This window comes from Nothoprocta perdicaria, unplaced genomic scaffold (genome assembly GCF_003342845.1).
Source record: "Nothoprocta perdicaria isolate Ctin4 unplaced genomic scaffold, notPer1 scaffold_38, whole genome shotgun sequence".
NCBI lineage: Eukaryota > Metazoa > Chordata > Aves > Tinamiformes > Tinamidae > Nothoprocta > Nothoprocta perdicaria.
In genome coordinates this window covers 1,339,542-1,361,191 of record NW_020455621.1, presented here as the reverse complement: position 1 = coordinate 1,361,191, position 21,650 = coordinate 1,339,542, and the positions used below count along the sequence as shown (strand labels likewise).

General features: G+C 39.5%; 1 protein-coding gene across 1 annotated transcript in view; it reads right to left on the bottom strand.

Annotated features, from left to right (window-relative positions):
- PDE10A (phosphodiesterase 10A) overlaps positions 1-21,650 on the bottom strand; it is a 168,028-nt gene that overhangs the window by 144,758 nt on the left and 1,620 nt on the right.

The window sequence follows — 21,650 nt, the reverse complement described above, 5'->3', positions numbered from 1 at the left end:
CCTGATTTTCTTTGCAATGGGCTCAGTTCAGCAGGATCAAATTTGTAATATTAACAAATCATCAAAACTCAAGATAGCATCTAAAACCAGTATCATATATAAACCTTTAACCATGTCTTGGAAACACATTAGTCATGAATAGATTAAACAGGCTCACTGCAAAGTGATTTTTCATCCATTTTCATTTGATTTCTCTTCAATGGCTGATGAAATGTTCTTTAAGCAACATTCCACCTTGTTCTCATCAGGCTTCATCCAAACTCTTAGGTTTGCAGTGGTCTTTACAAGTCTTTACTTTGCTGATATGCATATGCAAGCCAAATGCCAGTCAATTTGCATGACATACACACCGAGTCCCCAGTGCCACCACCACCAGGCATCCCTGCTGCGCTTGCTGAATTCTCAGGGCCAAGCGAACTACAGTCAGATTTACGCCTGTATTAGCACACATGCCTTTAGTGCACCTGCAGATCCAAGCAGGTGACTCAGAAGACCCAATGTTTGGACCTTTTATTATTTTGATGGGCTATATTTCAGACTAGATCTAGCCTGGAGGCACCAAACGCCTACCTGAGTGGAATCCTACAGTTCACATTCCAGGTCCAGCAAGACTCCAGGTGCCTGATCTGCAGTGGGACCACTCTGGGATGAGAACCACAAACTAATGCCAACAATTAGGGCTTGCACCTCAACAGCACCCTTCCAAGCTGACCAGGCTAACATGTGTGCTCTCAGGCACACCTCTCCACTGAACAGTAAGTCTCACGTCAGACACACAAGAAAAATCCAGCAGACTTCAGAAGTTTCAACAAGAGGCAATCCAGCATCCCGCCACCACAGAGCAGGCAGAAGACTGGAGCTTCCCACAGGATAAAGTTCTTTGTGCTTCTTCATAACCTGGCCACCTGGATCTGCCCCAGATCCTCCCCTTCCTTCTACTTGCTCATAATGTCCACGCAGGCATGGACTGAAGCTGAGCCATGGCCCAAGGCTCATCCTTTCCTACCCAGGACATGCCCTGAGACACYCTCTCTCAGCAAGTTCCCACTTCAACCTCATTTTGTTCTTCTCAGTGGCCAAAAGTACTACAAAGAGTTCATGATGATCTCTCCAGCAGCCTTCCTGCCTAACTACACAGCCACCTAACCCTTTTTCTTTCCATCTAGAACTGAGGCTCCAACAGAGRGGCACCTGCAAATAGTGAGCTGTGAAGCACAGCAATGGTGTGGCAAGAGCAGATGAGGGAGAGGAGGCATCACGCTGCAGTAGACTGGAAAGGAAATGTATTTCAGGCTCTCCAGACAACAAAGAACTTCAAATGCTCAAGAAATGTACAAAAACTGAGGCAATATATAATGCCACAGAGGCAAGGATGAGCTCAAAGAGAGGAGAATCCATAAAGCTGCTGCAAAGTAGCAAATCATCACCTTCTGGACTAGTTTCTTAGTTTTGGTAGTGGACCTAGTCAGAACTGCAAGTATAAGCAACCAGAACTCCATCTGCAATTGGAAGCAACAGTCAGACTGAGCTTTCACCATAAAAATCATACATAAAAAGAAAATAACACTCTAATTTATATGCTATACATAAAAAGAAAATAACCTTCTAATTTACATGCTATACCAAGTTTGACAATATACATGACAACTTCAACGAAGTTTTAAGCCTTAATATGAAATCACAATGTGGTTAATATCAACTGCAAGAATGGGGCAGATACTTTAAAGATGTCTACTAGAATTGGTACAAGGGAATCACAGAATGGAAAAACTGACCCTTTGGGGAAGAAGAAAACCATAAAGACAAAGAAATACTAATCCTAGCAATTCCACTCCACATATTTGAGCAGAAACATAACATAATAGATATTGCATAAAAGATAAATCAAAACCAGCAGTAAAAAATCTCTAGATATTAACACACATTAAAAGAGTGAAAGTTTGACAGGAAACATTCCAGCACCCGAGGAGCAGCCCCAGGAAGATGCCTGTCAACTTCACATATTTTAAAGAAATGCAGAAGCAGATGATTCATATCTCTTCTTTCTTCATTAGAAAAACCTAATGTACTTTTTAGCTTTTTTTTTTTTTAAAACCAATTGTTTCGCACAGTCATGACACAAAACTCTCAATTTAATGTTGTCTACCTTACTGGAAAGTTTCAGCTGAAGGTGGAATGCAGCCCAGCTACGGCTCAATAACAACAAGTAATACATCTCTTAATTAAACTACCTAATATAAATAAAGAATTAGTGAAATACATTAAACAAAGCATATAAACTTAACACATATTTWAAAAAAAAAAAGTCTGTAAGGTAAACATTATGAACATACATTTTAGGTTCCTTTTTTCAAAGGTAACAGATAAGGAAAATACACAGGTGGACAGACCAAACTTCATTGCTTAAACACGAGAATAAATAAAACAATAATAAAACAATAATAAACAGAATAAACAAAAATAAACAAAAGAATAAAACAAACAAACAAAACAACCTCTTGAATTTATGAGGTTCAGTTGTTTTGTTAGATGAAGTTTGTTGAACTAACACTTCTTCTAGCGAAAAAGTGGCCCATTGTTATGGGACTAAGAGCAGATATGGATTTTCTTTTTAACAGCAGACTAGGTATTTTTGAAAGCAGAAGATAATAGTAAGAAACTATTTTGCAGTACTGTCTTTTGCTTTCAGAGAAATGTAACAGCAAGAATGTGAACATTTTTCAACCAGTTCAAATTAAAAAGAAAGAAAATGCCATAATTTTCACTGTTATCTGTTAAAGGGTTCTAAATCAGTTAGGTAAAGCCTAAAGCACTGCAAGACAAGACAGGAACTGCAACACTGCTTAATATAAAAGGCAAAACAAAAGAGAAATTTAATTATTACCAAAAAAAAAAAAAATCACAAAATACAAACCAAAAATTGTTGTTCAGAATTTTAGTACATTCAGTAGCCAAAGATGTTTTGTCAACCTCTTTTGACCCAGCTTCTAAAAATATAACTAAGAAGATTTCACTCCTTCTGAGAAAACTACTATCTTTTATCAAAACAGAAATAATGTTAAACATCTGCCAAATCTAAGCAACTCAGTCAAAGCAATCCAACAGTTCTAGTGAGGATTTTGGCTACCTGGTACACTGCATGGGCTCCCCCAAGTCAGGACTAAATCAGCATCCATCCTAACTACAGGCTTGAAGAGCCTGGTAACAGAAGCATTGGAAGGAATCTTGTGTAGGATTCACCCTCATCAGAAATCAAAAGCTCTAGAATCAAGCAATCAAGGAGTATTACAGGTGGAACAAAGATAATTAACACAGAATATTGTAAACATGCTCGTAGATGCAGCATAGTAAATATATTTTGATTTAATTTACCATCCCTACCTCTTGTCCTAAAATCTGTCAGCTGAGGACAAGCAGAGATAACTGCATTCCAGCAATGGCCAAAAGCAGTTAATCCCGGRGTGTTTTAGGATCCATTTGAAGGAGAGCTGTTTCACCCGTAAGAAACATTGAAATGTTTGCCCGCACTTGCTATTTCATACTCTCCTGAGTGCACAGGAAAAAACAATAAAAGCCCAACAAACTTTTTGAATAACAGGAAAATAGCAATCCTCCACATGGCCAAGGTATACTGCTAAAGGTCCTTCTACAAAGATGGACGAGCCACAGACAGTCAAAGCCTGAAAGGATCTCTCTTACACTTCACCACCACTTTAAATGTCTTGCTGGTCTTTACCTCAAAGCTTTAACTCAGRTAAAAGGCAGTGAAAGCCTACGGGTCTCATCTGTGCCAGCAGCAGCGCTGSTCCTTCTCAAAGCAAAGCTGTCAAGCAGCCAGGCTAAGAGTAAACACACTTACACGCTTGTCATCAATAGCTTCAACACTTCTCCAACACATGTGGAGGCTACCAACCTGAGACCATGCTGCTTTCTAACGCACCGAGGCAGAGGACTGGCCATTATTTCAAGCGAGACCTCTGCTTACAAAACTTTCTCATTCCACGTCCTGCAACGTTCTATTCTTTTTCCAAAAGATGACTGTTTTTGCTCAGCCCGGCAGAAGATTTGTCCATATATGGACAACAGTAAAGACAACAAACGGCTGTTTTCCCAGTCTATTATCAAGCCAGGAAATTAGGCAGCCTGAGGCAGTCTGCCTTCCTTACTGGGGCCCGAGCCCRGAGAGGAAACCTTCACCAGTCTGTCAGTCACCCACTTTCAGAGAGGTGAATGGATGCTTTCCCTTTACAGCCCCAGCAGCCACTACCAGCACCAGTATTAAGATTTAAGCCCTCGCACAGCCACAGGAGATAACAGAGTGCTCGTGATGACAGCTGATGTTACATAGTGTCCCCTAGGTCTGAGAGGAAGGGGGAACGACCGGTCAATAAATCCAGCAAGGCTGAAAGGARAAACCAAATCCCTTGTGTGTTATTTACTAAGCCTCAGACATTCCCATACCATCGCTAAAATTTAGTCCAATTCTGTCCAAACCAAAAGTGTGCTGAACGGAATCAGCATGAAATATTTTACCCTCTGTATGAATGGGTCTATTCCCTTTGCATCATCAAGTGTGGTTGAACTGGTTTTCTCTAGTAATAAAGCACCCACGGCAGGAATTTGTACTTAGAACAGCTCTCGAAAATAGATTCGAGGTACAAGCAGGCTAAAACTTCCCAAGCAGACCAGAAAGTACAGTCCTCCTTCCACAATGGAAATCCTGCAAAGAAGCTCCTTCCATGGAGTCAGCTCRGCTGCTTAGAAACTTAGTAGCAGGCTGTTCCTTGCCTTTTTAAGCTGCAGCAAAGGAAATGATTAAGGAAGCATTAAAACCTAAATGCACCATAAAAGGCATGTGCCAGAAAACTAGTTGCTATTTGCAATAAAGAACAAGCCTTATTTACACAATAATAAAAAAAATACAGTTCCAATGTTTTCTTTACATAGCCCAAACATATATATATATATATATATTAAAAGAATATTAACCACAGGCTGATATTTCAGTCCCTAAGATTGGCAGGATTTCTTTCAGAAACTTAAGTAGGTGGGACTGTATCTCTTCAATGGAAAAATATGAACTGATGTGTCATAACCTATTTTTGTTTTGTTGGGATTTTTTAGTGCTTTTCTTTTGCCAGAAAATTCTTTACTGCCCCTTCCATTTCTTGATGTCCCAACTGCCTTTTCATCTATGTTTGTTTTCTGATTGGCAAGGAAACTGTGAAACTCTATCTTGTTTCTTTTATATGCCTTCTTGCTCTCTTCCGTTTTCCTCCTATTAACACATCCTGCGCACGTTAGTCTTTCAAAATACACTTAGAAATAGGATCCGCCAGCACTTTATGCTGCCAGCACTAGTCAAAAGCAATAAATAGGGAGATGGCTACTCAGAGCAGTTGTGGAATTCTAACTATCAGATGAAAATTTTGCTATTTCTCAAAMGGTTTGACATTGTTATAACAATCTCACTCACTTTATGGCTGCTTTCACTTGGCAATGCTGTAAAAAACCCCACACTGGCAGCATGTTGGGTCTTTCAGAGAAAAGTCCCTTCCAAAGCAGAGCTGTGATGGGATAAAATAAATAATAAGCACATKAAAATCTTCTTCCTGGAGATATTGTGACTACCGAGATGTTGTAGGAGGAATTAATTAACAAAACTTACAGGAGGTTTTGGAAGGCAGGAAGGAGGGAAGGAAAAAACCACCCACAACATGCCCTGAGAGCTCTCACCCCTGCAGCAGCTCGGTCTAATAGTGGAAGCAAAGCCATGATCTCAGACCACCAGGAATCCCACTCCGTGTTTTAGGATTACGTGAACAGATCACTTATGTTGCTTAAATCCTGTTACCAGCACTTCCTAGTGCTCTTAACTCCCTGTCCCAGCTTCCAATAGTTGTCCAGCTTCTACATAAGCGATACATTTGATGGTGCTATGAGAACTAGTAAAGAAAATCTACTTACCAKAATTCTTAGTCTAAGCTATGCATAATGCAAAATTAGTATGCATGCTAATRGTGAAGTGGGAAATGGTGAATAAGCAGCATCTACAATCCCAGTGCTTTAACAACAGTTTAACAGCAATATTTAAAAGGTATTTTTCCTCCATTCTTTTAAAGACTGTTGAGATCAGTTGGAGGCAGCGCTACCTCGCCTGCTCAGCACAACACTCCACGTGGAATCTGCACTGGGAAGCAACCGCTGCCTACATGCAGGCAGGGTAGYRAACAACAACGGACACCCYGTAAGATGTTTTGGAYTCCAAACCATAAYTAACAGCACTGCTCCCTGCTCTAGCCTGAGAAATATCAGCTACCATTGCTCTTCACACAGTTTCCTGATTTTCAATGGTGTCACAAGTCCACCTGCCAAGTGAGAAAAAGAATAAAGCAATAAAATTGTGAACATCAACATGAATTCCAAGTTAAATTTAACAAAATATGAGTGTGCACTATTACTTTGAGTTGAACTGAAAGCGTATGAAGTCTTAAATATATTATGAACCAGATAGTAACTTCCTGAAATATGGCACCTGCAGCCAAAACAACAAACTAAAATATCCTCAGAAGTAAAACACACTTCTCAGGGCAGTCCTACTGTACTTCCTACAAATCCCAATAAAATCAAGTTTTGTGGTTTCTCTTCCCCAAATTGTTATCCTGACACTTTTTAGTGTGTGTCAGGGAGCTTTAATGGTCTGTTTCCACCATTGTCCTATAAAAAAAAAATACACTGCCATATTTTCAGCCTCAAACGTTGCACAAGTGGCTGGAGGGCAAGCAAGGCGTTTCCTGCCTTTAGCAGCARGTAAGAGCAGTCCAACTGCTACAGTATCAACATTGTCCTTAACTCATTTTTAATACTTGCCACAAAAACAAAGGGAAATAAAAAGCSTGTGTTAACTCCAAAACATAGTTGATAAATCAGAACAGCACCTCTAATGTATTTGTGACTACTTCCTCTTTTTACAACAGCTACTTAATGTTTTATTCTCTTATAAATGGCCATAAAAACATCATTAGCAGAAATTAGCAGCAGAGCTGTAAAGTTTTTATTAAAAAAAAACACTACTTGTAATGCTCTCCTTTCTCTCAAGTTTTGTTAACATAAAATGTAGCTCATGCTCTTCAGCTTGTGTCAGTTTATGATTTTACAGAAAGATGGTGTGAAATCCTTGGTGCTTTAATATAATGTAAAATAATAATTTTTTTTAAAGAATAAGATTATGACAGTAGTTTTGGATGAGGCTGTTAATATGACTTACTCTTTAATACAGACTTCCTGATGATGTCCTTTCAAATTCATTTTCCTGAAAACTGAAACTAAATCAGTCATCATTTAATTCACAAGGCATTAAGAACAATATCACTCTAGTTTAAAAAAGAGGCATATATATATATGTATATATATATATATATTTGAATATCAGTGGCCATTCTTATCTCTGTGTCCAGCTGTTATTTAGAAGCCTTTAATAGGATTTTAGTTGCATAGACATCTTTGGCCTGGAAAAAAGAACAGGCATGAAATGACCATAAACAGAATAAAAATCTTCAAGTTGTTACAAAAACATACTTTGTTTTATGTAACAAAATCACTTTATCCTACTGCTTTAAAAACACTTTTACAAGTTTTCCCCATGGAGATTTATGCAGAGTTAACTATATAAACACCTGACCATCATGTCTTAAAACCCTAAGAGAAAAAGAACAACTGCTAAAACAGCTACCCTTCCCACCACGGCTACTGTAAGGCTCATTTAGATCGCAAACAGCACAAGGAATTACTAATAATGCAAAGAATTACTGGTTTTTGTCTGTCTATTTTGTTTTTGTTTTTTTAAACAATAAAGAACCACTGGAAAACCATTATGACCAATAGAGGGGAATGGAACCCTTCAGAGGAGTCATTTTCATTCCCATATCTGCATGCCTAAGTAAATGAAAGCCTTTAGGTAAACATCTAAAAAATAAGTTCCAGGGGAAAAAAAAAAATCATGTAGGTCTGGCTGAATTCTGAAAACATCTTTGCAATAAGTGCATATGAAGTAGGAACTTTTCTGCTTTCCATTTTTTTTAACAGCTGTACAGATTCCCATTATCTAACATTCAGAAAAAAAGGTTACTGAGCACCAAGCCTGTTCTCTACTTTACTCCTACAGTCCCTACCGAAATAGAACAGGAATAAGAAAGGCAGTATTTTTTCCCCTGGAGTGTTCTTAAAGACTTTCTGGTTACAAATTCTTTTCACATAATTACTCACTCCAAAAACTATCACTAAGGTAATTCTCCATGCTCTGACAGCTGTGACAGAGAAAAACATTTGAATATCCCAAACAATCATACCAACTACTGGTATAACATGGAATTCATGTTCTTTCATCTAACAGCATGATTGACTTTTTCTGATGCCAATTCAGAAAAAGACACTTCAAACAATTCGCAGAAAACTCATYGTCTTCCAGAGGCCAAAATCAAAATTTAACACAAGGCACTGAGCATTTTTGTTCTGAATTTTCAAAAAATTCATAGCAGTTCCCCAAGTGATGAAATGCAGTGTGTTCCTACTTCACTCTCTATTTTTTTGAGCAAAATAGAAAAGAATACATGCAACTGATCTGGTTTAAACACATACAGATGCAGTAGATCAAGGCGATATTGTCACAACTTAATGCACTTTAGTTTCCAAGATGGACTGAAAAAAACATTGTCAACAGCAATACATTGTCTGATGAAGTTGCTATAACATCMGATTAAAAATATTGATTACAATGTTTTATTTTCCCTAAATTCATGTCGCTTTTGTGTATCTAGCATCTCTTGCTATTGAGTCAATTTCGCTGATTCTCTACAATGGATAAAAATTAAAAGTTCTGTTGAACTCAGATTTGGCTGCATGGTATTTCGAAATAATATGCTCTCCAGAGTTTTGTAAAATACTCTTCATGAATAAAACCTTTCAACACTGCTATGAGGGACCAGCAGGAACAAATCAGATTCATAAACCACAAAGMGCCAATAGAACTAAAAGATGAGAGCAAATATCATGGCAACTGAAGTCAGTGACAAACCTTGCATTAAACTGAGCATGGCTGCAATTTTGTTCCGTTTCCAGGGAACACAAATGCACTACACCAGTTGAGCTGCACTTCTCAAAACAACTGAATTGCAGGAGTACCTTAACAAATCGCACTTGAGAAAGGAGATGAAAACATCATGGACCTCTTGCTTCAAATCCATGAATGTGTCTCATATGCAAAAGAATAGTTGGAGAACACAAAGATATCACAGCTGTCATTAATAGTTCAAATCTACTGAGAATAAAGATTAAGAAAACAAACACACACACACCCTCTGGAAGGACACTGATGCCTTTTTTTACAAGGATTTAATCCCATCAGATACCCAAAGACGATGTATTTAATTATTTTATTGCTTTGTCGGGTACAATATTTGCCCCCTACAAATACATTTTGAACTAAAGATCAATTTTGACTAAATTTCAGTGAACTTTTGATACATGCAGCAAACAACTACATGAAAATTAGCAGCTAGGAAGAGGAGAGACAAAGGAGTGGCTGTAGATAAAAAACAAAAGACAATGTCCTACCCACATTATTAGATAGCAGAGATTCCACAAAGCTTGAAGGCTGGGCAGAGAAAAGGGAAGGAAAAGCTCCAGGGACATCCYGACTTCAAAGATCCAATGCACATGGAATGGCTTTGGGTTTTGGAGGTTATTTGTCTTTGTCTCAYCTAACTCGTACTGCTCTGTCACAAGTGCAGAGATGAGTAGATACCCAGTGTTACAGCAGAAAAGCTATGCAGGCTAGGCAGCTAAAACATGATGATGTGTGAAAGGACAGCAGTGCTTAAGGGATGCTCAGATTATGTCATTGTTAAAAGGAAAAAGGAAAAAAAAAAAGCATTATGGCAATAAGATAACAGTATTTTTGTTTTGGTATTTTACCTGAACAATTCATAAAATACATATGATATACATGTAATTACTTTCCTTCAAAACAGCATTACTACCAAAAAGTGGAACAGAAATAAAATGTTTAAAAAAAAATTCACAAAACTGAATTTAAAAGGTTTTTAAAAGGTTCACTGATCTGTGCATCAACTGTTATTTGAGGCGATAAAACTGAAATCTGTAACCTTCACACACAAAATTTTGCAGCCAAACATTATAAAAGGTAAACAGCACTAAATAAAGATCAGCAAATAACTGTTAGCAGTAAAAAATAGAAAGTGACTTTTATTTATAACGTAAATGTCAGTGCATATGCTTAGAATGAATACAGGAATGAATACCATAGAAACTGAGGATATTCCTGTCTTTGTAATCACTGTTCAATTTTAAAAATGATCATCTATTTCTCCTTATTCCCCCCTTTCCTGATACTTCCTCTAAAAATAAGTAAAAAGAACACTTTAACCATTTTAACATTGAAGAGTTCTTAAGTTTCTTAGTTCCATAAAGATTTCCAAACTGAAGTAAAGATGGAGGATTGAATTAAGAAAAAATCCATCAAAAACACCAGAGCTGAATGCTGTTCAAACTCTCCCCAGGTACAGCTTAAGCAACAAGACTGACTCCAGCAGCAGCTTCCTATGGCCAGAACATGTCAGCAAACGTACTGCAGGAAGGATCCATGGCCTGGAATTTAAAGCACAGGGCAATGTTGCCTTTGTGGATGAACACATATTAAAAGGAGAAACAAACAGAAAAAAAATGAAATGGTAAACGTCAAAAAAAATTATGAATTGCAGATACAGCCTAGAAATATTTGAAGGACATGGGGTTTTTTTCTCCCCATTCTCTGTCATCTTTTTCTTCTTCCCCCAGTAACGCTGTGGTAAACTTGTTATCTTTATTGTTCCTGCTATTTCTCAACAAATACACTGTTGAGTAAATTCAGTAAATATTGTCACTATTTACTAAAACAGTGATTCTTTCCCTCAATGAACATGTGTTTATCTAAGAAAAACAGCAACAGCAGAAGCAGGCCTATTCAAAGTTGATCATTACCTCCCTTTACAGCCTTAACACGGGCACATTTGAATTGGTTTGACCACTGGCCTTCAACAGAATGATGTAGCTGCATGTTTTTCATTTGAAGCTGCTGGATTTCCAGTGTGTTTATCATTATGGAAAATGATAAACACAACAGCATACGAAGCCATTGGAAGCCATGGACACATCTCTGTTTGAATCAATACAGCAGTACGGTCTGGTAGAGCTATGCCAGGTGTAGAAGTCAGGTCTTGAATCCCACACCTGCTTYTGCTCTTGAACCACTTAGTAGCCTTTTCTAATTCCGTTGTTTCCCTAAACGAAAAATAAAAATGATGGGGATCCTAAGTGGCCTGGGTATCGGGTAAATCTGCTCAGCTTCCAGGTCTGTTTAGAGGATGTGTCAGAGCTCAGCCAGTTCTCCACAAAGACACGAAAAAGAAAAAGGTTTTAGTGAGTTTCAGCTTACCTCCAATCACTGACATACCCCAAATTAGTGACTACTCTGGCATTTCTAATGCTCTTCACATTCTTCAGTAATACACAGAGTTCACTACTGCCCCAGAGTCCAGTGAACCCGAATGCCCACAGAAGTTAAATGTGGTAATAGGAAATTAGTAAAACAGGAAAGCCAATAAAACAACTAGTAATTTCATGTTCTGTGGAGAGTGTACATTGTAAAATTGAAAGGACTCAAGCCTTTTTAGGGGGAAAAAAAATACTGAGTAACACTTTTTACCATCAACACCTGACATCTTGTACACTTTCTACGCGGAATAAAGTACCGGGCAGAATGAAGCAAAGCTGCATGTCAAAAAAATATGTATTAACTGAGCATCCAATTAGAGACTTTCATAATGCTGACATCCAAGATAGCAACAACATTTTATCAACACTTTCAGGCATGCATTCCCTCCTTTCTTAAGCTTAGTCTGCTTCAAGCAGGTTTTTCCATCTGGTGCATGATGTGGTCCTAAGAATGTGCTTGCTTGGGGGAGGAGAACACACGTATAGGAAAAGGTGGCCTTAGGGAAGAAGAACGAGGTCATTTTGGGAGGGAGTTTTGGCTTATGTCAACTCAAAGTGCTCACTGGGGACTACAGGAAACTTACCCTACGCCAAAAAGCCAGGCTTTGCTGATCTGCTGCCATCTCAGCTCCCTGAACCAGCTTGCTTTGGAGTGGACAAGCTTCTGCACTAACAGAGAGGAAGGGGAGGGAAGCAAGCAGTTGCAGCAGTTTAAGCCCTCATTGCTCTTACCAAGTTTTCACAACCTGCTTCAAACTTATCAGCTCTAGAACAGGACCCAAGGTCACTTTTGCAGTCTGCCCATCAATTACTGCAGCCAGCAGCTCAGTATATTACCAGAAATTCACCTTCATGTGCATCATATGTTAGGAAGCCAAGCAACATGCTTGAGCCTTTCTTCTGCAATCACCGCAAAGCTGGTTTTGCAAAAGACCTCTGCAGAGCAAAGAACTGTAAATTAGGTATCTCAGCTGCCTGAGAATTCGGTTCCAAACTGAAGTCTAGCACAWGGCAATTCTGTATTTAAACAAACCTCACACCACATTCCACTTACCAGTTTACGCTTCAACAGAGGGATTTCTTCTCAGTATTGCCCAAAACAATTGGGTAACTGTTCTCATATTCTCTTCTTGATTATAATAAATATAACAGATTTTACTTTCTCCACCATTCCTCTCTTCAGTTCCATAAGCATGAATAGAACAGTCTTCAAACAAGAAAAACAAAAACYTTCTTTCACAAGTGCTCAGAAAAAAAATGTTTTCTGGCAACACCAAATGGCAAGTTATTTTGATTCATGCACAAGGTTGTTAAAACAAGATGCTGCAAASTGCTACAAGAGTGGGTCAGCCTTTCAAAAGGAACATATACATACTGAAAGAACCAAAACAAATAAAAAGTTAGCCTTGCAGCCAAATCAGAAGCTACTGACTGAAAACATCACCTTGTCAACAAGAATCAGAACTTGTCTCGGACTAGTTAGGAGGACATCCTGCCATTTATAGCACAGTAACACATTGACATCAGCTGTATTCACAGTTCATCCATGGCTAGAGACATCTGAGACAATTCATGTTTGTAGACATGGAAAAAGGATATACAGTGTATATTGTGCCAGATTTATTAAGTTATTAAATTACAAATCAAGCTCAAAATAAAGCACTGGATAGAACAGTAAAACTTTCAGAAAGACCTAGTAAAATAATGATAAAAGAGAGGGYCGACTGGCACACACATGGAAATGTCAAAAAGAAGTTATCCAGTTAATAAAGATAGTATTAAACCACAAAAAGTGAAGAAATATGAGAAAAGGTTATCTTTAAGTACATTAATAAACTATATGAGATGCAGCAGGCACTCTTCATATTGTTATTAAAATAAGTTAAGCAGAAAGAGAATGTGTGGCATTAGATAACCCTCACACTTAAAAATCCCAAACCTTACACCACAAGGAAAGGATTTCTTCAAACTTTGACAATTTACTGAGTGACAATTTACAAAGCCAGTCTCTCCTCTTCCTCAAGAAGAAACCATTTAGAGTTTATAAATAGCTTTCTCTAAAAGGATAAACACTTTCTTCCGCTTTTATCCCATTCCTTTCTRCAATAAAAACGTTCAGTTCTTCTTACCAGTTCAACCTTTTTCTTCTTTTTCTGAATCCTGCCTCTCCAGTACTACAGCCATGGCTTGATCAGCCGTCATCATTTTCTTTAACATAACGTACACACCATCTATACACATGCTTCATTCATCCTCATCAAGATGTTTTGTTTTCCCTTTCCCCTAYGAACATTCACTGACAAATTCCCAGTCGCAACTTTTAAGCAGCCTTCCAGAGCCGGGAGTTGAGGAAACACAGACAAGCTAAACACTTGCCCATAGCCAGGCAGCAAGCCACATCTTCCAGCAAGGGTCCCCTACGCAGCGGACACATCTTTCATTCAGGAATTCGTAGAAGCTGCGGTTCAGGCTGCGGGAGCCAAGACTTTGGTCCACAGAAACAAGGTCTGCCCTCGTGCCGCAAGCGGTATAAGGATTTCTCTGCTGCTCCGTACAGCTATGGCTCTATGCTAGGAGCTAAAACAGAACAGAGCCTGTTCTCCAGTCACAAAACACAGCAGCACTATGCAGCCTGGGCCCACATCGCTCATCTCTTCCCTTGGCAAGAGGTGGGAAGAGACGGACATCGCACTCCACACTGCATTTTAGGAACCTCCCTGGCTTTTGCTTCTCCCAACCAGCCAGTGATTAAAAGAGTATTAGTTAGGCAGTGGTCGGAGCTGGACACCTAAAGTTACGGGCAGTTACAGGGCTAGAGGTTGAGCCCACGTCCTATCTGTGTCCAGCTGATAAGTATAAACACAGCATACAGCTCCAATGAAAGTCCAAAAGCGGTTTTGAAAGAAACAGGCAAACTACAAGCACATTCCCACCCACAAACAGCCTGTGGAAGTTGCTACAACGTGTCGGATGAGCCTGCTCTCCGTGGCACAAGGACGAAGGCAGCAGTTGCCGGAGAACGCGCTGTTCTGTGAACACTGCAGACCGCAAGTCACCCATTCGCTCCGGCCTCTCAAAAGCTCTTCTCGAGAGGACACCTCGAACCCCAAGCCCCTCGCGTTCATAACCGCGAGCTGAAGGCCACACGAGCCTATTCCAAGACTCAAGACTCCCAAGAAAGCTGCTTCCCAAACGTAGCTGTCTCAGGAGTCCTCACCGGTGAAAACCCAAGTCTGAAGAAACAGGAATGGTGAGACACAGCCATGTAGAACTGCTTTACTCCCAAGCATGAGCCTAGCATGATGAAACCYAAGCATAACGGCTAAGGCAGTGCCTGTTGAGAACAGATTACTTCAGTTTCCTGTTACATCAAACAGCAACTTTCATCAGTCCTAGGTTTGCTTAAAAAAAAATCCTACTGACATCACACTTAGGGCTGGGCAGACAGTGGCAGATTAGGAAATACAATGAGTCACTGCAAACACAGAGCACATAGGAAGGGTTTTCTAACTGCTGTGCAAAACTCTGTATTCCAAAGAGGAGACGATACAGGCAACGGAACTCCACCAGAAGTAGAGTAGCAGCAACACAGAGACCAAACAAAACCTCTGCGGAAAATGGAAAATGACATGTAAAAAGGACAGGGAAAGAGACAGGCACACTGTGGGAAGGGACAAAACCCACACAGAATTCAGCAATCAAGAAGGAAATATCAGTTAAAATAAGCTGATGGGTGGACAAGGAGGAAACAATACGAAGCAGAGGAGCAGATAAGAGAGAGAAAGCGAGCGGTGCAGAGACAAAGCGCAGGCCATAGGGCTATGTGCCAGAAGAGAATTCACCCAGGAAAAGTTTCCAAGGTATCTGTATATGCACTAAAGAAACACAGGAGAGAAATGCAACAAAAAAGGTGTTAAGCAAAAGAATGATTTATCATGAACAAGTGAAATGTGTTAGGAGAGAAAATATTAGTGAAATATAAACTAAGACATATAACTTTTTTAGAGAAGAGAGAAGAGCAGCTTTAACCAGTTTGCAAGTAAATAAAAGGGAGACACTACTGACGAAATACAGTGCACAAATGGAGCCTGGACAGTGAAGAAAACTAGGAAGGAATGAAAAGGACAAACACTTGGCCATCATAACTCAGACRTCTTATACTCCGAGTCAGAGTACCCAGTGTTGCAGAAATGCTACTAAAATACTTACTGAAGAAAAAAAAAATAGTGTTTTTCCTGCCAATTATAAAATTTCCCTACAGGATGAATCAAAACAAACTATACTATTGAAGGGCCAAGGCAGAACAGAAATACAGCCTGCCGTTTCAGGGACATAATTCAAGATGGGTCGGAGTGTAATTAAAGACACAAGGGTTTTGTGCAACATCGCTAGAACTTGGGATTTCAACGTTTTCTTTCCTTTAGGACCTATCCACGGCTCGGCATTAGGGGATTTTTTGCGACGCAAGTGGAAGGGTGAGAGGAAGGAAGAACGCTGGAATTATTAACAGCTGAACAAACTTTGGTAAGCACAGACAAACTGCACCGGAGGCCGGGCACGACGCAGGAGCAGGGAGTCACATCGAGAAGCACCGACAAAAGCACTAAACCTCCATGGTTTCCAGCAGGAAGGTGGATTAACSAGTCTCAAATTCTGACTATCTCTTCTTTGGATCCTGGCATCAAAGGCTGCTATTACTACTGTTATGTTGGCTTTTTATTATTATTGCTATTATTGTTTTATTAGAACAGTAATAAAGAATACAGTAAGCCTTACCTTTTGGTATTTTTGAGCCAGAACTACTTTAAAAAGCCTCCAAATAACACACAGCCCCCAATTCTAGTCCTACAGAGTCGTAAGATTTGGCATCTCTTAGTAATTTTACATATTACAATTAAAAATACTACTCATGCAGATTAAAATCTGTTATTGATGCATCTTGCAAAGAATATGAACTTTAGAAACAAAAGAAAAAAAAAAAACTATAGCTTCTGTTTTCCTAATGCCTCCTACGGCAAGAGGCTTATATATAAGGAGAAAGTGTGGTGTATAAAGGAGAAAGTGTGTATATAGGAGAAAGTGTGGTRTAATTTATTGGGAAGATATGTAAGACCAGCTTAATTCCATAATAAAGGAGCTCCCTGTTAAAATGCAAATACTATTTCTGGACTAATAAAAAGCAATTAGAGTCCTTCCGAAGATTTTTTAGCTAAGAGCACAACTTTCATATTTCTAGTTTGGAAGAAAAGCATTCCCAGTGCACACTAAAAATCAATCAAGTTGCCATAAAAATTGAGAACTTGTTAACCAGATTGTCCTTCTTCCGCTAAAAAAAAATCTCATGAGCATTTTTGGACTGCTCATTTTTCAATAAAATCAAGACTGTGAGCCCATACCTGCCTCTTGAACTCCTACTGCCTCTTCAAGCATGCAGCAAATCAATACATTATGTCCGGTGTAACAGAAGTCAAACTCGCCTAGAAATACCAGTGAAGTCTGCTCTTCCCATACTAATTATGACAGCCTGACAAAAAAAAAAAATTGGCGAAATAAGGGAAATGTGCCACTTTCTTGGGTTTTTTTAAATGGCGGAGCTGAGAAAAGTTACGAGGAGACTAAACAAAAAAGCTCCCAGAATGAAAACCCTGTTTCTCCATCTTGAAGCAAATTAAATGGAAAAGAGAGCCATCAAATTAAATGGAAAAGAGAACCATCTAACAGAAGAGGTCAACACAGAGGCTTGGTCGTGTCCCAGCAGAGGACGAGGCCGAGCGCCGGGCACCTGCAGAAGGTGGGAGCCCGACCAAGCCCCGCGAGGAGCCGCGTGGCCATCAGCAGGTGGCACTCTTCAAGTGCGCACAAGCGAGGACACGTTGCACACCGAGACTGGATTTGGGGGGAAGAGATACTAAAAAGCAGCATTGAATCTTTTTAGCTGTAATTGACACTTGTGAGGGGATGCGGTGACTCTTTTTTGACCRTATATAAAACAATCCTTGCACCTGAAGTTCCCAATCAGTTATTGGGTGATATGAACTCAATGTTGATGAACGTCACTGCATACTGACATACTTAAACCAGTGCCTCATGAAGCTATTACATCTGCACACACTACTGTGRCTGAAGTCTTCATATTAACAAGAAGACTGTTAATAAGACGGTGAGATGGTGAGAAGACTCACCATCCGATGACTCATAAAAAGATAATATTTTAAAAAACAAAACTAATAAACTTAGATTTTGTCACAGCTGTTGTCCAAAGGTAGATGGCAAATTTATTACAATAAAGGGAATATATGGCTAAATATTTTGGAACAATCGAAATCACTACACAATATTATTACAAAAATGAGAACATCTTTCCAAAGAGCAGGCATAAAATTATCTACCCTTGAACCTAGTGTTTCGTTATTTAACAAATGCAGACTTTTCTGTATTTTAGAGATTGAAATCAATACTAATTTTCCCAAATCTGATAAAACAGTAAGAGACGAACAGATTTGGCAGCAGAATTTGAGTACAGGTACTTGTGATCACAACAGCCAGCAGAGGGAGTAAAAAACAAAACATAAAAACTCCAAACAGTTCTTTCTCTTTTTAAGCTTAAGTTTCCTTTAAAATTAAAATGGTGCAAAAAGTGCAAATTCCAAAACATGGAAAAAAAATCATTTAATTGTAAACCAGTAAGCATGAATAGCAATTACATTACTTTTAGTAGGCCTTACAAATTTACCTCACATACACATACATAAAAATCTCATAATTATTTTAAGAATATAAAATTAAATTTGTGTTTCAGGTGCAGTGCATCATTTATTTGTACAAGATACAGTATAAGATCTTGAAAATAAATAAAAGGTAGCACTAATCTGCATAATAAATGATGCAGAAGTGATTAAGCCAAATATTTACCCTAGGTCTTTGGTGCAGGTGAGGGTTCAGCCGAACATTTCAAGATCAAGTCATTCAGAAATAAACACCCATCTTCTCGTTCAAGTTTTCACCAGATCCAGCTGATGAAAGTGGCTTTAATGAAGGGGGGAAAATAAAAAACCCACACAGGAGGAAGGACAAAAGCAGTGCTGACCAGAGACTTTAGCCTTGTTTCAAAATTKTAAATGAACAACCATCCTACTCTAAAAGATTAACATCCAACTCAGTTGCATTATCCCACTGACCATTACTTAAAACGCAAAACCACTTCTTCCACAGCGCGCTTTAAATAAGCAACAAGCCTCGGGAGAGTTAACTCTGAAGGATTTACCTACTTTCTCAAGGCCTGCGAGCGCTATGCAGCCCCAAGGCAACAGGCAAGCACGGAAAAGGGAGCTGGGAAGCCAAAGAGACAGAAGATTCGTTATTTTAAGTGTAAACTGCATGCTTCACAAACTACACTTTGGAGAAAACAAACTAACAAAGTCTYACATAAAAGCATATTATTTCGATGTTAACTGCTCACGCCCACAGTTTCCATTCCCCTGGCTTTCAGTTCTCTTTTTTGTCCATTTTCTCCCACTTTCTTCCACACGAGACCAGCAGTGCTTCCACGTGGGACACACGCAGCTCCTGCACGTTCACAGACACAGACACATCACACGGTCCCAGTCCCGAGGGACCACTGAACGACATCAGGAGCCACCACAAACCCACGGTGCTGCTTTTAAAGGCAGTTCTGCTTCTCCAGTCACAGAGCCAGAATCCCGGGGGATAAAACCCAGGGACTATTCTGCTTTCCACAACAGTATCTAACTTTTAAGGCAGATTTATTTACAAAAAATGAACTTGTCTACCTTCACATGTGTGATTCAGCACTGAAAAATCAGCATTTGACTTACAAAACCCTGATTACAGGTAGTAAATATACAAACCAAGAATAGGAGAGTTAAGTCAATATTAACCTTTCAGTTAGCCCAGGTAACAGGAACACTTTTAGTTTTATTTGAGCTTAAAACTGCCATTCTTCCCTACAACTTCCCCTAAGAGTTTCACAGTTTTATACTGTCTTTAAATCTGTTTAAGTCTGTCACAGTTTGTCACATTTCAGCACAAGATAAACTTACTGCATCACAAAGAAAAGAAGGCAAAACACAATTTTATGCAAAGTTATCAATATATCAGTAATATTCATAGAAGTACAAGGCCCATCCTGTAAAATACTCCTACCCGAGAGCAGACTCAAGGGACGCAGACTAAATACCAGCATCTTTAATAATATCGCCACACCTGCAACTCGAGAGACCTTGCTTGAAGAACAAATGTGGGATGCTTTTGTGGAGACACAAAACCCTGGAATGCCTGACAACTCGCAGTACCCTAATTACGGCAGAAATCCACCGGAGAATAGATCCAGGACTGCAGACATGCTTCCTCCRCACATTGCTTCGCACTAAATTACACACTTAATAGATTAGGAGCAACCACACGCAAAAGGGCTACATAAAGTTCTGCATTCTCATCCAGTGCTTTATTTAAAATCATAAGAAAACTGAAAGCAGTCAGCTGTGGCATAAACTGAATACTCCTGAATCCAAAAATTTTAATAACAAGAATAATCTAAGAAAAATTGGAGCRCCTGACGATACTGCATGTAAGTGGAAAAAAGGGTGCAGAGTAAAAAAGAAAACACATCTCCAGCAATTTCATTGCTGTACAGTCTTAAAAACTCTGTTAGGTCACTTTTCAGTCCTCCCTGTAAGAATATTTAGTCTTCTCCTGTAAAAATATTTAGACTTTTTTGTCCCCAAAGTATAACAGCACATATGTATGGACGCACGTAYGATTTAGAATCATAAATACTATTTGAGAAGCACGGCGAGCTCCAAGGCACAGCCCATTATCTGCATTATTCTACATGATCTCACCCTCTTCAAAGCAATAACAGTCTTCCTGTTGTACTGTAACCAGCATTGTGTACAGTACTCCAAACACAGCCCAACAAGTGCTCTTTGCCATCGCCGCACTGTTGCTGAATAGTATCTTGTTTGACTTCCCTCCACTCCACCTCTTTTTTCAGCCCGGTTTCCTAAGGAAATCAGCCTTATGCAATCACTTGGAGGGTGTACGTGTATGTACGGATCCACGCTCTGATGTGAATCTCTGCCTGCCTGACCTTACTAAAACCTCCTGAACCGCCTGGCCAGCTTCAGTCACGCCCGGCCCTGGATTAGAGACCTCGGAGATTTAAGTTCCTGAAAGTTTCACGAGACAGGCAGCAGAGGACAGAAAAGTGGATGCGCCAAGAGAGCGGCTGCGTGTCTTATTGGAGATGTCAGAGAGCTCGCAGGGAAAAGAGCTGCTCTGCCCCTTTCCTGCCTGCAGGAAAATCTTCTGTCAGAGGTCACTATCAGTCAAACACGAGTTTCTCCTGTTCAAGTGTTCCTAAAATTGCTTACGTTGAAGCCATTGCTTCTTTTTAAAGGGTGTGTGTACAGAGCTGGTGTTTTCCATGTCTTCTTTTATTTCGTCTTGATTGTCGTGCACGACACGTTCTTTGGCTCTATCCTTAACTCTCAACGCCGCTTTTAAAAAATCAGTTGTACTACGTCCACAACTAGCCCTCTGCGCTTCTCAAATGAAGAAAACAATAATTAAAAAAAAAAAAAAAGAGAGAGAGAAAGAGAAAGAGAGCTTAAGAATCCCTTAAGGTCCTAAAGAGAGCTTAAGAATCCCTTAAGGTCCTAAAAGTAACTGTGTATGTGGCACAATCAACTATCAAATAGTTTCAAAAAAATGCTTTAAATATAAAACTCTCTTTGTACACGTTTTCCATTTAACAGAACACAGCCACGCTTCTAGGCTACTACACTTAAGAAAGCTGCAAGCCATTAAGGCACACAGAGGTTTCAGCCGGCATCTCTACAACTTCTATGTCCCCTCAAAACACCAACGTGCGTGGACTGAATACTATTGACCTGCACCCAAAAAGCCATAAAAGCGAGGGCGCGCCAAGAGATTCAAACGCACGTTGAGAGGCGCTTTAAGGGATAAAGGGATATGTGACAGTAGTATTAGGTGCAACACCCGCAACGAGCCACAACTGACCCAGGCCATCCTAAACAACCGTAACGATAACGGGAGCGCTGCTCAGGCCGGGGCCGGCA